This window comes from Mastigoproctus giganteus, chromosome 8 (assembly GCF_048544385.1).
Source record: "Mastigoproctus giganteus isolate SK-2022 chromosome 8, ASM4854438v1, whole genome shotgun sequence".
NCBI lineage: Eukaryota > Metazoa > Arthropoda > Arachnida > Uropygi > Thelyphonidae > Mastigoproctus > Mastigoproctus giganteus.
Window position 1 is genome coordinate 11,928,283 of NC_143582.1, and position 13,401 is coordinate 11,941,683.

The 13,401-nt window shown below is 39.6% G+C and overlaps 1 long non-coding RNA gene across 2 annotated transcripts in view; it reads left to right on the plus strand.

The window, feature by feature from the left end:
- Positions 1–241: 241 nt before the first annotated feature.
- Positions 242–13,401, plus strand: part of LOC150081255 (uncharacterized) — a 265,661-nt gene continuing 252,501 nt past the window's right edge. For both annotated transcript variants that reach the window (XR_016547286.1, XR_016547285.1), the window contains exon 1: positions 242–528. This is a non-coding gene — a long non-coding RNA (uncharacterized LOC150081255). The remainder of the gene's footprint in view (positions 529–13,401) is intronic.

Sequence of the window (13,401 nt, forward strand, 5' to 3'; positions counted from 1 at the left end):
CTGCCCCTCTCGTCTTTGTTGATAATCCGGCGTGGCCAGCTACGGCAGCCAGCACCTCTATAAAATATTAATCGGGACCGCAGCGTGCCAGGCGAGAGCAGTAACAAGTTACTCATTCTCTTCATTACAATTGCTAATACTGCTCAAGTACTGAATGCCTTACCCTCTCTGTTTTGCATACATAACGGTCGCCATTGCGTCTTCCGGCCACCTCGCGCAGCGTTCACTCGGCGCTCAGACGTCGGTGTCGCTTGCAGGGGACACGCGGCCTGCTCTTGGAGCCGTTGGCGTCCGCACCTTGTGTGGCAGGCGAGTCCTCGCGCGCGGCCGGACTCCGACGGAAGCGTTTTGGTCAGTTCGTAGGAATGTGAAGAAGTGTTTGGACGATGGAAGGGCACGAGGAAAAAATAAATAAATAAACACACGAGGAAGAATCGCCCGCCCGCTTGTGCCGCCTGCTGTGAAGGGAGAAAAAACGTGGCTGGAAGGTGACAACGGGGCCCTCCTAAAAACCCCCCTTTTGCTTCGGTAAGGTCACGCTTTTTGCAACTCTGCATTGCGCTGCGCTGCTTCGAGTGATAACTGGCGTTCTCTGGGATGTTGGCCTTGTCCCGCGTGGGACCTCTTTCCCGGTGTGCAGCTGCCGGATTCGACAGGGCGGAGTGGATGCGCGTGTTGTTATGTAGTGGGTGTTTGTGCATGCGTTTTACTTGTCCTGCAGAGACCGGTCCTTGCTAGCAGAAACAGAAAGTAAGGACAAGTCCCGGATGTGACGACTCAAAAAGGCTTCGCAAGTCAGATGTGTCACATTAGGCTTAGCGCTTAACAGCGTTCAATGCGCTTTCGAATTTTTAACTATTTAAGCCTTGAATAGAAATAAATATATAAATAGTTCTTTGTCAGATTATCCTCGACCCTTCTGGGTTTTGGGTATTCTTTCAGTTAATGATGGCTTGCATAGTGTAGCGTTTATATATTTATCTTATTTTTTTTCTCTCAATTATCTATGCGCATGCTGTTTATTGATGGAATGATTTCTGTATTAAATTTTTTTACGGTTTTAAATAATATTACAAATTTTTTAAATTTAATTATACATTATTATTCTCGATGTATATTCATGCTGGTAGAATTGTAATTGAGTGTTTAATTTATTATTAATCGTAAAGCAATTAAAATTTAAAATTTAAATTAAAAAAGTATCCATCACTTTATTTCAGTGTGGTTAGTAGGCCTATGATTGAATCTGTAATATATTATTATATTTCTCTGTTTCTTCTTCTCTCATTGGTCTGTTTATTATAAAGTATTTATTTTAATGTGTGTGTGTGTGTGCGTAATTTTCTTTTATTATTCGAGATTTTCGCATAAACTAAGACTGCTTTTCTCAGAAGTGTTTTTTTTTCTCTAATAAGTGAGTAAAATATTGTTTTTAATAAATATAGTTTTATAATAACATTATTGACAATTAAGAACTGTCACTAACAAACAATCAGTGTTAATCCTGTGTTAATCCTCTGTAAATTCTGTACTAATCATGTGTTAACATCGGTCTTAATAGTGTGTATTAGCACTGATGTTTTGTCCATATTTCATTCAAAAAAGTGATTCATAAAGACAACACCCCCCATCCCCCAAAATCCAGGTGCGCTAGGTAGGAAACACCTGGAATTTTTGGGCCTATAAAAAGGGTGTCCCACCTTTTTGGGAATAGTGTTTTGTAGGCCTAATGAGCATTTTATTTTATATAATTGTACTGTTACGTGTCGACCAATGTGGGACATACGAATCCCAAAATTTATGGGTGCGCTATGTCAACACATCATCAAACATCTACAGGTAGATTTAGAGTTGTTGTTTATCCAGGATCATCTAATAAGTATCTTTGCCATTTGGTTAATGCTCATATTATACAGTGAGCTGATGATATTAAAAAGAAAAATTCCATTCTAAAATCCACCTATTAATTCGGTATTATCACACAATGAGCTACAGAATGAATTTTACTCTGTTGTTGTAGGGTTTTAGGAGCACTGGTGATTAAGACCATACAGCTCCTTATATACCCCTAAAGAACTGCGTATGTTCTGTGGTCGATTTTCTGTTTGCTGGACGAAAAATCCGAGTTTCCGGGAGAAAAACCATGCTACCTTCGCCTGAGATCAACTGACTCTGCCAAGTTGCGAAAAAGGTCCATAAAAATTCCTTCAGTCATTAACGGGGTTCGAACTCAGGTCTTTTCCAACCAATGTGGGAGGACGACGATTCTACTAGCTGTGATACCCATGGGTACAAGAAGTTTAAGTTATGTAGTTATATCAGGCTGGTGGTTGGACATGCCCATATACACGTACACATATATCTGTATGCATGATCGTGTTCCATGGACCCTGTAATTAAAAATTCAAACTGAATGGTGGTTAGAATCTTTCTTTAAAAACAGAGGTTTAGAAAAGAAAAAAAAATGAGGAGGGAAAAGGGAAGTCGAAAGGAAAGAGGGAAGGAAAAGAGAGATCCAAGAAATTCATGTAGGAGAATCTAAGAGCACACTGCTTTCAACAAAGCATACTTATGCTTATATTTAACCTTTCCTCAAATTTATTGCTGAAACGTGTGTCTGTGTGTTTCAAGGCCAAACTGGCATGTGGCAGTATCAGAAACGTGTTTTGAATAGCGGGTCATTCTAAACAGAAAGTGATACTTTCTGTGCCTATTTAGTTCAACACGTATTCTGATAGACAGCGGTACCACCATAACAAGTTACTTCTGGCGTCACCTGGAAGACTTCGCAACAATTTTCAGCAATATTCTGCATGGGGAAAGTAATTTTTATATAAAAGCAATAATAATAATAAAGCAAAGTGATGGATTTTACTAGTATCGCCACCTATTGTCATGCTAGCTAACCATTTCAGCAGACCAAGTATCGGACTTCGTGTCGGGTACCTGTTTAAAAGAACATTACCAGGATGCAACACCTCCCTTTGTGACTGTGACGCCTGTAGAAAGTCACAGGTTTCTATTCTCGGAGCCAAGATTTGTGGGTGTCCTCGTAGGAAGAGAGTAGCCTCGTACCAGATTCCATTATCATTACATCTTGTTTTCCGGTTTGCAGAAGGTTTTTATTTCTACATTTCCTGGGCTGCTTAAATGGCATATTATCTAAAATACAATCCATTCTTTTATTATATCTAGAAAAAGGCTTTGATGTCATAGGATGGATATTTCATTACTGGATGGTACATTAGACTCACCCAATTGGACTGGATAGTTCTAAAATTGTATCTAAAAACTAGATGGTGCGCTAGAACTTTCCCATGATTTTCTAACTTAGTATCGACTCATGCTCTCGTGGGTAGCACGGTTAGTATGATCAGCATCCCCCCCACATTGGATGGAAAAAGATGTGAATTCGTATCCCATCAATGTCGCGTGGAATTTGTATGGGTTTTTTTTCACAACGTGGATGAGTTAGTCAGTCTCAGGCGAGGATAACATAGCTTTTTCTCCAGGAAACTCGGGTTTTTCATCCAGCAAAAGCAAATCGACCACAGAACATACGCAATTTACAGACATATTAAACGGCGCAATATAGCCTAAGTTGCTGAAGCGCCTAAAACCCTACAACAAAAACTAAACAAACACAAAACTGGACGGACAGACACAAAACTGATACATAGTGGATTTAAAGAAACTGGTTTTGAGATAAAAAAATGGACATTATCTCCGGTATTTTTTTAATATAATAAATGTGCGTGAAAAAGGAGATAGAATGATAGAAAGATAGATGAAAATGGAGCTAAAAATGGTGATCAGTAATAGCTGAACATACGTAGTAAAACACTACATTTCCGGTAGTGACTCATAAATGGATAGGTGAAACTACAGCCTATACAGGAACTTATTTGCACTTGTCAATGTTCAAGTATGACGTGCACCATCTGTTTTAATTTTTATTTCTTTCTGTTAGTAATTTCGAAGTCTAACTGTGAATATCATCTACCAACTTCCCAAAGGATGTGTATAGCTGATTTCTAGAGTGCAATGGCATGGCAACTCTAGAAGATAATTTTTATTTCTATCGGCTTTCTTTAAACAAGATTGCTCAAACAGAAAAAGAACAGATAACTCCTGGATGTTGGCCATGAAGGGTTGTGTTATTACGTGCAATGCAATAAAGATTTATTTAAAATAAATAACGACTTTCAGTGAAGAATAACATTCCTTTTATTATTGAATTTTATGAAAAAAAAAAAAATAGGTAGATGTTATAGTTTTCCCTTGCAATTTTGTGGAGGGGAGAATACCAGTTTGAACTACCTAGTAAATGCAATGACGGTGATTTTACCCTCATGGGTAAAATCACCGTCCTCCTAACACTGGGTAGAAAAGACCTGATTTCGAATTCAGTCAATGGTGCAGGAATTTTCGCGGTATTTTTCACAACGTGGCTGAGTTAGTCAGTCTTAGGCGAGGGTAGCATGTTTTTGCCGCCACAAAACTTGGGTTTTTCTTCCGACAAACAGCAAATCGACTACAGAACAAACGCAATTTACAGACATTACACAGGACGCAATTTGGCCTATGTTGCTGATGCTCCTAAAACCCTACTAATCAACCAATCTCTGGTGAAAATTCCTTGATAAAATGGCAATGAAGTTGTTCGATATGAGCTGCCACAGAAAAAGCTTTCTCGATTCTGAGTAACTAACGCCATGAGCCATCAGTGTATTTTTTCTGTAAGTTGCAGGTATTCTATGGTTGCTTCGGTCATTTTCTCGATGCTAACTAACTTAGCCACGGTGTTAAAATCCTACGCACACACAACGCTTCAAGTGCAGATAAGCTTACAGTTCTTGCCAATTTTACTAGGACAATAGCATAGCCTATAATATAATGTCTGTACATGGCGTGTGTTCTGTGGTTGATTTGTTGGACGAAAAAGCTGAGTTTCCGGGAGAAAAAACATGCTACCCTCGTCTGACAGCGACTAACTCAACTACGTTGTAATAAAGACCCATTGAAATTCAACGTACCATTGACAGGATTCGAACTGAGGTCTTTTTCATCTGGCAGGGAGAAGAACAGAAATTATACCAACCGTGCTACTCAGGAGGTCTCTGTTATGATTTTATAAATTTATGGTATTAATCATACATGTTTCGACGCGAACTGACTCTAGTTAAATCTTAATCTGTAGACAGATAATCTTAGCTAGTAACATACAATAAGTTTTGTTGTAATATCGGATTCCATTAAGATTTATGGAGTGCCACTATGCATCTACTGGATTAGGGGACGGTATAATCACTGTAATCCCACCAACGGTTAGAAGACGTCTGGATTCGAATCTCGTTTCCAATAGAAGCAGTTTTTAAGGTCCACTTTAATCGGGCTATAGTTGGCTGATCTCAAGCAGAGAGAGTATGGTTTTTAGGTAATTTTTATAGTTTTTCCCACTCTGTTTTAATTTCTTTTCTTGAGATCGCTGCTACATCTCACCCTTAGAATTTATTTACCATTCTCGCATGCTGCTGTGACACATTCTGGAAGAGGCTCAGAGAAACAATTTGTTATAACAGTCCTTTATCAAGTACGCGGATGACTTCCATCTTACAAACTACTAATTAGGCCTAAAGGCATCATTATAATTACTATGTGCAACGTTCTGGGACAGACACACACAACGTAAAAAGCGTTCCCCACCCCTCCCCGGATGTTCTTCCGGTTTATCTGTATTCACTCCATAAATGGCTTAGCGGCAAGTAGATGTTAGGCAGTATTTGAACAGCTAAAACTAATGAGTAAACCAACTGCCGCAGATCCAGACAATACATACACGGTTGGAATTATTATATCATCTGTACAAGGGGTTAGCACATTATGTTCCCCATTACCACAGATGAACAGCTGAAGATAATATAAAGCATGTACTGCGTGTACTTTCACGGGATCAGCTTTTTATCGTGTGTTCCTTGGTCTACGCAGAATATTAAGGCGAAATTCAACTTCCATCCACGTATGAGCCATAATATCTGGTGTGTTATAGCGTGTTGGCGGGTTCGATTATTCGCATACGAGTTAGGCGCGCGGGTGCATAAGTACACGTGCCTTGAGTAACCGGGGTTCAAGCCCCTGACTGCTAAATACGGTGCTGTTTCTTGTATTCTGTCTATCTTGTGAACTCCTCTGACCGTTTGGCCGTCTCGGAGTATAAACAGAAAATTTATTTTATTTATTTTTTTACAAATAACTGAGTTGATCAGAAGCTCCCGACCCATGTACCTTGACATAAACCAAACAAGAAATGGTTCATTGGAGTTACGCTGGTGAGTATAGAGGGCTTCCTACGATCAGTCCAGTCCAACTAAATCATCGTTCTGAAAATATTTTGTTTAGGATGGTCCGTACAAAACGACCCCATTAGGGGAGGACGGGTAAAAGTGCACTGGTTTCTTAAAGACAATTGATGGTTGCAGTTCCTCCAGTTTGGGCACAAAATATATTTCGAGTATGTCCAGAAAAACGCTTCTACTGTTCAATATGGTCAATTCAAGTGTAGTTATCAGTACCACAGCTGGATTTAAGGCTCTTTCACCAACAGATACTAAATTATGAAATTCTCCATTAAAACGTGTAAAACACTATATTGTATTTTTGGGGGGGGTCACCCTCAAGAAGTAATGGTCCAGAGATCACATGGCAAGTATATGGCAGTACCATTTGAGAGTGGTATTGGTATAGTAGTGGCAAATGATGCAAGAAATGAAGCTTATGCAGCATCAGCCAAAAAAAAAAAAAAAAAATTCCGTTTCACTTATCCATCCTCTCCAATAGTTTGTTGTTGTTGTTGTTGTTATAGGGTTTTAGGAGCATCAGCGGCTAAAGCCATACTGCTCCATATATATACTGTCTGTAAATTGCGTGTGTTCTGTGGTCGATCATCTGCTTGCTGGACGAAAAACTCGAGTTCCTAGAGAAAAAATCATTCTACTCTCTCTCTGAAACCAACTAACTCGGCCACGTTTGAAAAAGGCTTATAAAAATTCCTCACGTCATCGACCGGACTCGAACTCAGGTCTTTTCCACCCGATGTGGGGAAGATGGCGATTCTATCAACAGTGCTACCTCAATAGTTTCTCTAGTTATTACTTGAATTTATCCAATCTATCCATTTCCATAACAGATGGAAGTTTGTTCCAGCAATTAACCACCAGCTGGCTAAAGGCAGACTTCTGCACAATTTTTTTCTTTTCCTGCCTGATTTCATTCAGGTTATTGATGGAGTGTCCAAGGATAGTTACTGGTATACCCCTGGATAGACAGTAGTGGAGGCCCCTTCGAATAACCTCCAGATCAAGCGGAAGGAAGCCCGCAAGAACCTGAAGGGCTGGGTTGCTAACTGTGCAGCATGCCCTTGTAATAGTAAGAAGGATGGTGCGCTGGATGGTTCCCAGTTTACGTTTGTTGTTGTAAAGAGTTGCCCTGCGAAACCAGACCCCTGATCCATACGTTAGACTTCTGCACATCTATTCTGCAACCATCCTTCAATTTGAATTTATGTCACCCTCATGTGCACAAAGCACATTCTTTTAATCTATTTTCTCTACGCTGTCCGTATTCCTCTATGTTGTCGATGTCCCACCGAAATCTAAAAACCCTTGCAAAGAAATGCAATCTGTCTGTGACTTTTTAAAACAATTTTTAAAATAGTTTTTGCCTAAGCAAGAGGAAAAATCCCACGAGCATTGAATTTTCTCAAGCCATTCAAAGTCTTAAACACCTCAATCAGATCACCTCGCAAGTGCGTAGTCTCCAGAAGTTGCAATATGCAGAACTGAAAGCTTTCTTGGTAAAATCACTCTCTTGTTCCCTTGACCAATGTCGTTGCCCTTCTCTGCGCCTTTCCAGCAGCGCTACATTCATATGCAGTACTTTATGCATACTCATATGCAAACAACTTTCCTAAAATGAGGCCTCCAGACCTATATGCAGTACTCAAGATATGGCCTGACCATTGATTTATACAATGGGATAATCACCTTATTATCCCTGCTAATAAAATTCCTGTATAACATTGACAAAACCCCAAGAACTGTACTGGCAGCCTGTCTGCATTGCTCAGAGAACATTATATATATGACTGCACAATTATCTTCAGGTCGTTTTTATTTTCCACTGCCCTGAGTCGATACGTTACTCTGAGGTTTGCTACCTATATGCAGTACTTTGCATTTGTCAATATTAAATTCCAGTTGCCATTTCTCAGCCAATCTCCCTAATTTTTCTAGATTCTCTTGCAGTAGCATACCATCATTACTGTCATTAACTACCCTGTCAACCTTTCTATCATCTTCACGAGTATTTAAAAAATGCACGTTAGAGTTACCCCAGAATTCATGTATATTATATCCATAGAGTATGTTCTCTCTGGTCGGTTTTCTGGATGAAAAAATCGAGTTTCTGGAAGAAAAGAACCTTGCTATCCTCTGCTAAGACCAACTCTCAGAAAAAAGCCCATATAAAGTTCTTTGCGTCAATCATTGGATTCGAATCCGGGTGTTTTCCACTCGGTATGGGGAGGATGGTGATTATATCCACTGTGCTACATGCGAGGACAAAGTTGAATAAAAATAATAAAAAAAAACAAAAAACCCGTCCTATTAGGCCCACCCAAGAGCTGACTTATCTGACCATGAGTATTATGTCCAAAAATGTGTTTGTTCTCTGGTCGATTTGCCTGGACAAAAAAACCTTGCTGTCCACGACTTTGACCGGAAAAAAATTCCTGGTTAGCGAGTTTCGAATCATTGGGGGATTCAAATCCGCGTTTTCTACCCGGTGTGGGGACGTTGGGAATGATAACCATTGTGCTACGTATGCAGACAGAAAGGATATAGTAGTCATGCACCCTCTGGACTAGCAGTACTACCAGCGGGTGAGGGGTGCGGTTGGCACAGTCAAATTAGTAGACCCCTCCACGTGAACCTTTTTTTTTTTTTTTTTTTTTTTTTTTGGGCTCATTTTATGCAGTACGTACTATAAAGAACAGCAATATTAGGTGGAGTTGGACAACAATCTAGGGGCCACCAAAGACAATACATACATATAATTAAACATAATAGGTTGTCACAGTCTGCGCGCACAAAAACTGAATGGAAAGTTTGGAAAGGAGAGGTAAAATTGGGGACAAGTAGTTCTTTTATACGTATGTATTAAGAAGGGACTGCATAATCATGCCATCTCTGATTTATTTTAAACTTTACGAGGATAAATTATTCCTTAAATGAAGCAAGTAGCACAGTGGTGTCGTCCCCACTGTGCTACTCCCCACACCGGGTGGAAAAGGCCCAGGTTCGAATCCCGTCGATGACGCGCGAAACTTTAATGGGCTTTTTTCACTCCGTGGCTGAGTTAGCCGGTCTCAGGCGTAGATAGCAAGGTTTCCCCCCAAAGAATCTGCAGTTTTTTTTGTCCAGCAAAACAGACAAATCGACTACAGAACACAAGCAAGTAACAGACATAAGACACACAGCATGGCATATGAATTTAAATATTCGGGTGGCCTAATATAATAGTTTTTTTGGTAGGTTGTCGCAAGCGTGCATGTCTATTCACCATATAGCAGAAAGAATGGGACACTCAGAATCAACTGTTTGAAACATCGCATGTCAATGGGAGACAGAAGGTAACGGCATCGTTCATCCCAATCCGGGTAGACCACCATTAGTGATCCCTGGAGTATATCGACAGTTGAAATGGATAGTCAATGGAAATCTAAGGCATCTTTAATGAGCTAATTCGAGAGGCAGCTGACATAACTGGGATAAGCGCAGGAGCACCAACAACCATAAGAGAAACACTTCACAAAATAGGACATTATGGCCACGTACCTGGTAATAAGCATAAACTGTCTCCCAGTAGTACATGTCATCGCCTATCTTGGTCACGAGATTGGAAACACTGAACATCGCATCAATGGCAGAAAATGATGTGGTGTGATGAATCACGTTACGCAGTCCAGGCCTCAGATGAATGAAAGTAGATACAAAATATGTACAAAGAATGGTTTCACTCAGATTGTACTACACCAACAATGAGGTTCGGTGGTAATAGAGTGATAATATGCGCCTGTTTCACCATAATCTGAGCCTGGTCCAGTGGTTATCATCGCTGAAACCATTATATGCTGCCACAAGGGATTCTGAATTATTCAGAATCCCTTGCGGCATTCTGAATAATTCTGCCTTACCTGCAATATGGCAATTCGTTGGAGAGGGAGGGTATTTGTAATAGTATGACAACGTTCCACATTGCAAAGCAAGGTCAGTACAACAGTGGGTCTGAGGAGAATAATGCGGGGAACTTGCTATTTTCAGCAAATACCTGAATCCAATGAAAAGATTCCAGTGTCCATATGCCAAAAATTTTAGAGAGTGTACCAAAAGAGTAATACGCAAAATAATTTTTTTTATTTTTTAGTATTCCGAGGTTTCTTTATTATTTAATGTTCCAATACATGTTCCAACATGTATTGGGATGTTAACAACTTGGACTGTATTTTAATTTAGATTGAATCTCTTATCTTGCTCCTATGGATTTCTTGCATGGTCACTAATTTTAATTATCACTAGCATCAACTCCACAATTGCTAACATGTTATAGACACAAAAATGCTTGAGTAAATGTACATTAGGTAGAAAAAAATCCTTACGAATAGGCCCAAAGGTAGGAAATATTTGCATCTATACACTGTCCTACGAAAAGTCATGGAATACTTGCAGTTATGAAAAAATCAGGTACTATATTTATTCAAAGACATTAATTGTGTTTCGGCCCAGCTTTATCCAGAATGGCTCCTTCAATGCGTCGTAGTAGACTTATACTAATTTCTGGTAGAAATCTGATAGTGCTGTGCTTGACTCTCTTCGTTTGGCGTTCACAAAGCATTTGTGAGCTCCACTAACGAAGAGACTGATTTTGGTCTTATCCGCATTCCAAAGATGTTTAATTTGGTTAAGATCGGTGTCCTGTACTCGTCACTGCTGTCTTATAAAGTGTAATGGGCACTTCCATAAAAGCCAATATGTTAGGCCAAAGAATTGTCCTGGATATTAATGAAGGATGCGCAGCATTCTTGGTTCCACGCATTGCTACCAAGTGGAATAATTACAGATGCTAGAAACACTCCAATACCATGATTTCGCCCTTCGCAACACGCTAAGGTAGTGTGTTCTACAGGAACATTTAACGGACTTTTTTTTCACAGAACGGCCAGACTAGTCGATCTCGGACGAGGGTAGCATGGTTTTATCTGCCAGAAACTCGGTTTTTCATCCAACAAAGAGGTAATCCGACTGAAGAATACACGGTAGTACAGACGCAGTAGCTTAACACACCAATAGCTGTAGTCTCGAGGAGAGTGAGCTTCTGTCGGACAGCACTCTACACTTAATTTTCGTTCCTTGGGGGTCAGTTACTTCTGTTTTTTTATTTTTTCAGAACCTTACCAATTGTGGATCTTGAAAAGTTTAATTCCTGAAAAACGCAAAAACTTTCCTGCAATCAGAGAAGTATCCTATAACTTTTTATTGGATAGTGCAACTATGTGCTTAAAAGAGGAACTATCACATCTTGTTGTTGTTGTTGTAGGATTTTAGAAGCATCAACGATTAAAGCCATAGACTATTACTTGGTGTTAAAGATGTAACTCCTCTCTTTTATTCAGATCTGCTGTGTACGCTATTTCATGTTTCTATAGTTCAAAAATCAAATTACTCGCATATTATCAACATTCTGTTGCACAGAAGTTGCATATTGCCAGCTCTCGCATGAATGTGCGAGTAAATACGGTAACTAATTGAATTTACAGATATTTTCTGATACCCATGACGAGTTTCACGGTTCATCACAATTACATACGTAATGGGTTGTAATACCAATTTTGGTATTCACATATATAAGTCCCGATATCTAAGTCATCACACTTATAAAAAAAGACCAAAGAACTACTTTTCCCGATAAAATCTAATATAGAGCACCTCCAGCCATTCCAATTATACATTATATTGTGCTGTAAATTAGGAACTCGTTTAAAAGATATCAATAATGATTAGCGGTTTTCTCCAATTTTTCATACATTTTATTTTAATCTACTTATATCTTACAATCTGTCTCTCAACAAAGACGCCATTTTTTTTTATTTCTCAATACTGTTCTATATTTGCATTTCTTTTTCTCGCCTCGTGTTTCCGTCTGTCAAAAAATTTTAGATCTTTCAACAATTTAATCTAAGAGAAAGATTATTAAAGGTGCGGGTGTGTGTGTGTGTACATTTTGCGTCCTCGCACGGATGGGTTCCCTACGCGCATCCTCGCGAGAGACAGATAGTAACATGTTACGTTTAATAGATGGCTAAACCCAACTTCGCGGGCATTTTCGGTGAGGCCATGGACCGAACAGACCGTGCTGATTTAATAATGTACAAATGGTGTGGTCGTATGTTGACTCTGGCAACCTGAGATGTAATTGGAGAGTGGGAGTTCTTCGTGCCTGCTCTCTACCTCTCCGCATCACGTCACAAGGTCATTTGCATAAAGGCAGCGTCATCAGAGTTGCTTCTGTGTTTAATTCGCGCAAGAGCTAAGTTACAATATAAGCTAACTACATTCTTGCCATAGGGGGAGCCTTGTTTGCAGTTGTTGGCTAACATGCTACCTTATCAGCTGTTGCCATGGGAGCAGCACAGAGAGTTCCTGTGTTGGTTTATGAGAGAACGAGGGGTTGGGAGAAGAAGGGGGGAGGTTCAGGTCTTGTTTGACACTGGTTTATCACAAGAAATTTTGCCCTATATCTTTGCGGGTTTTCTACTAACAGTCTTCTGTAAGAACACTATTTCTTCGTGCAATCTGTGAGCGAGAGAGAAAGAGAGACTGATTAATGTGCGCGCGCCTGTGTGTATATCTGCTTTATTTATTTATCTATTTAGTTCCCGAAAGATATTCTGTTTTCTCTTTGCCCAACTCACTCTCTCTCTCTCTATTTTAACTTTCAACATCTCTACTTAATTATCGCTATATCTATATTTATTCATCCAACCGTAAATTAATTTTCTTTCTCTCCCTTGCTTCTGTATTCTTATCTATTGTGCATCTCTGGGCCACTTTTGATATTATGGCCAGATCAGGCAGTCTTCCGCTAGAGTTTCCTTCTTCCAAAACAGCCATATTAAATATATACGGTAATACAAGCAAATTACAGACACAATATACTCACCCCCTCATGGCCTAAGCTATATCGAGGCTTATTGTCTAACCCCTGCACCCCTATGAATACAGCTCCAACCACACAGGATTGGAATCCTGGCCAAAGAATACACGATATATATATATATATATACAC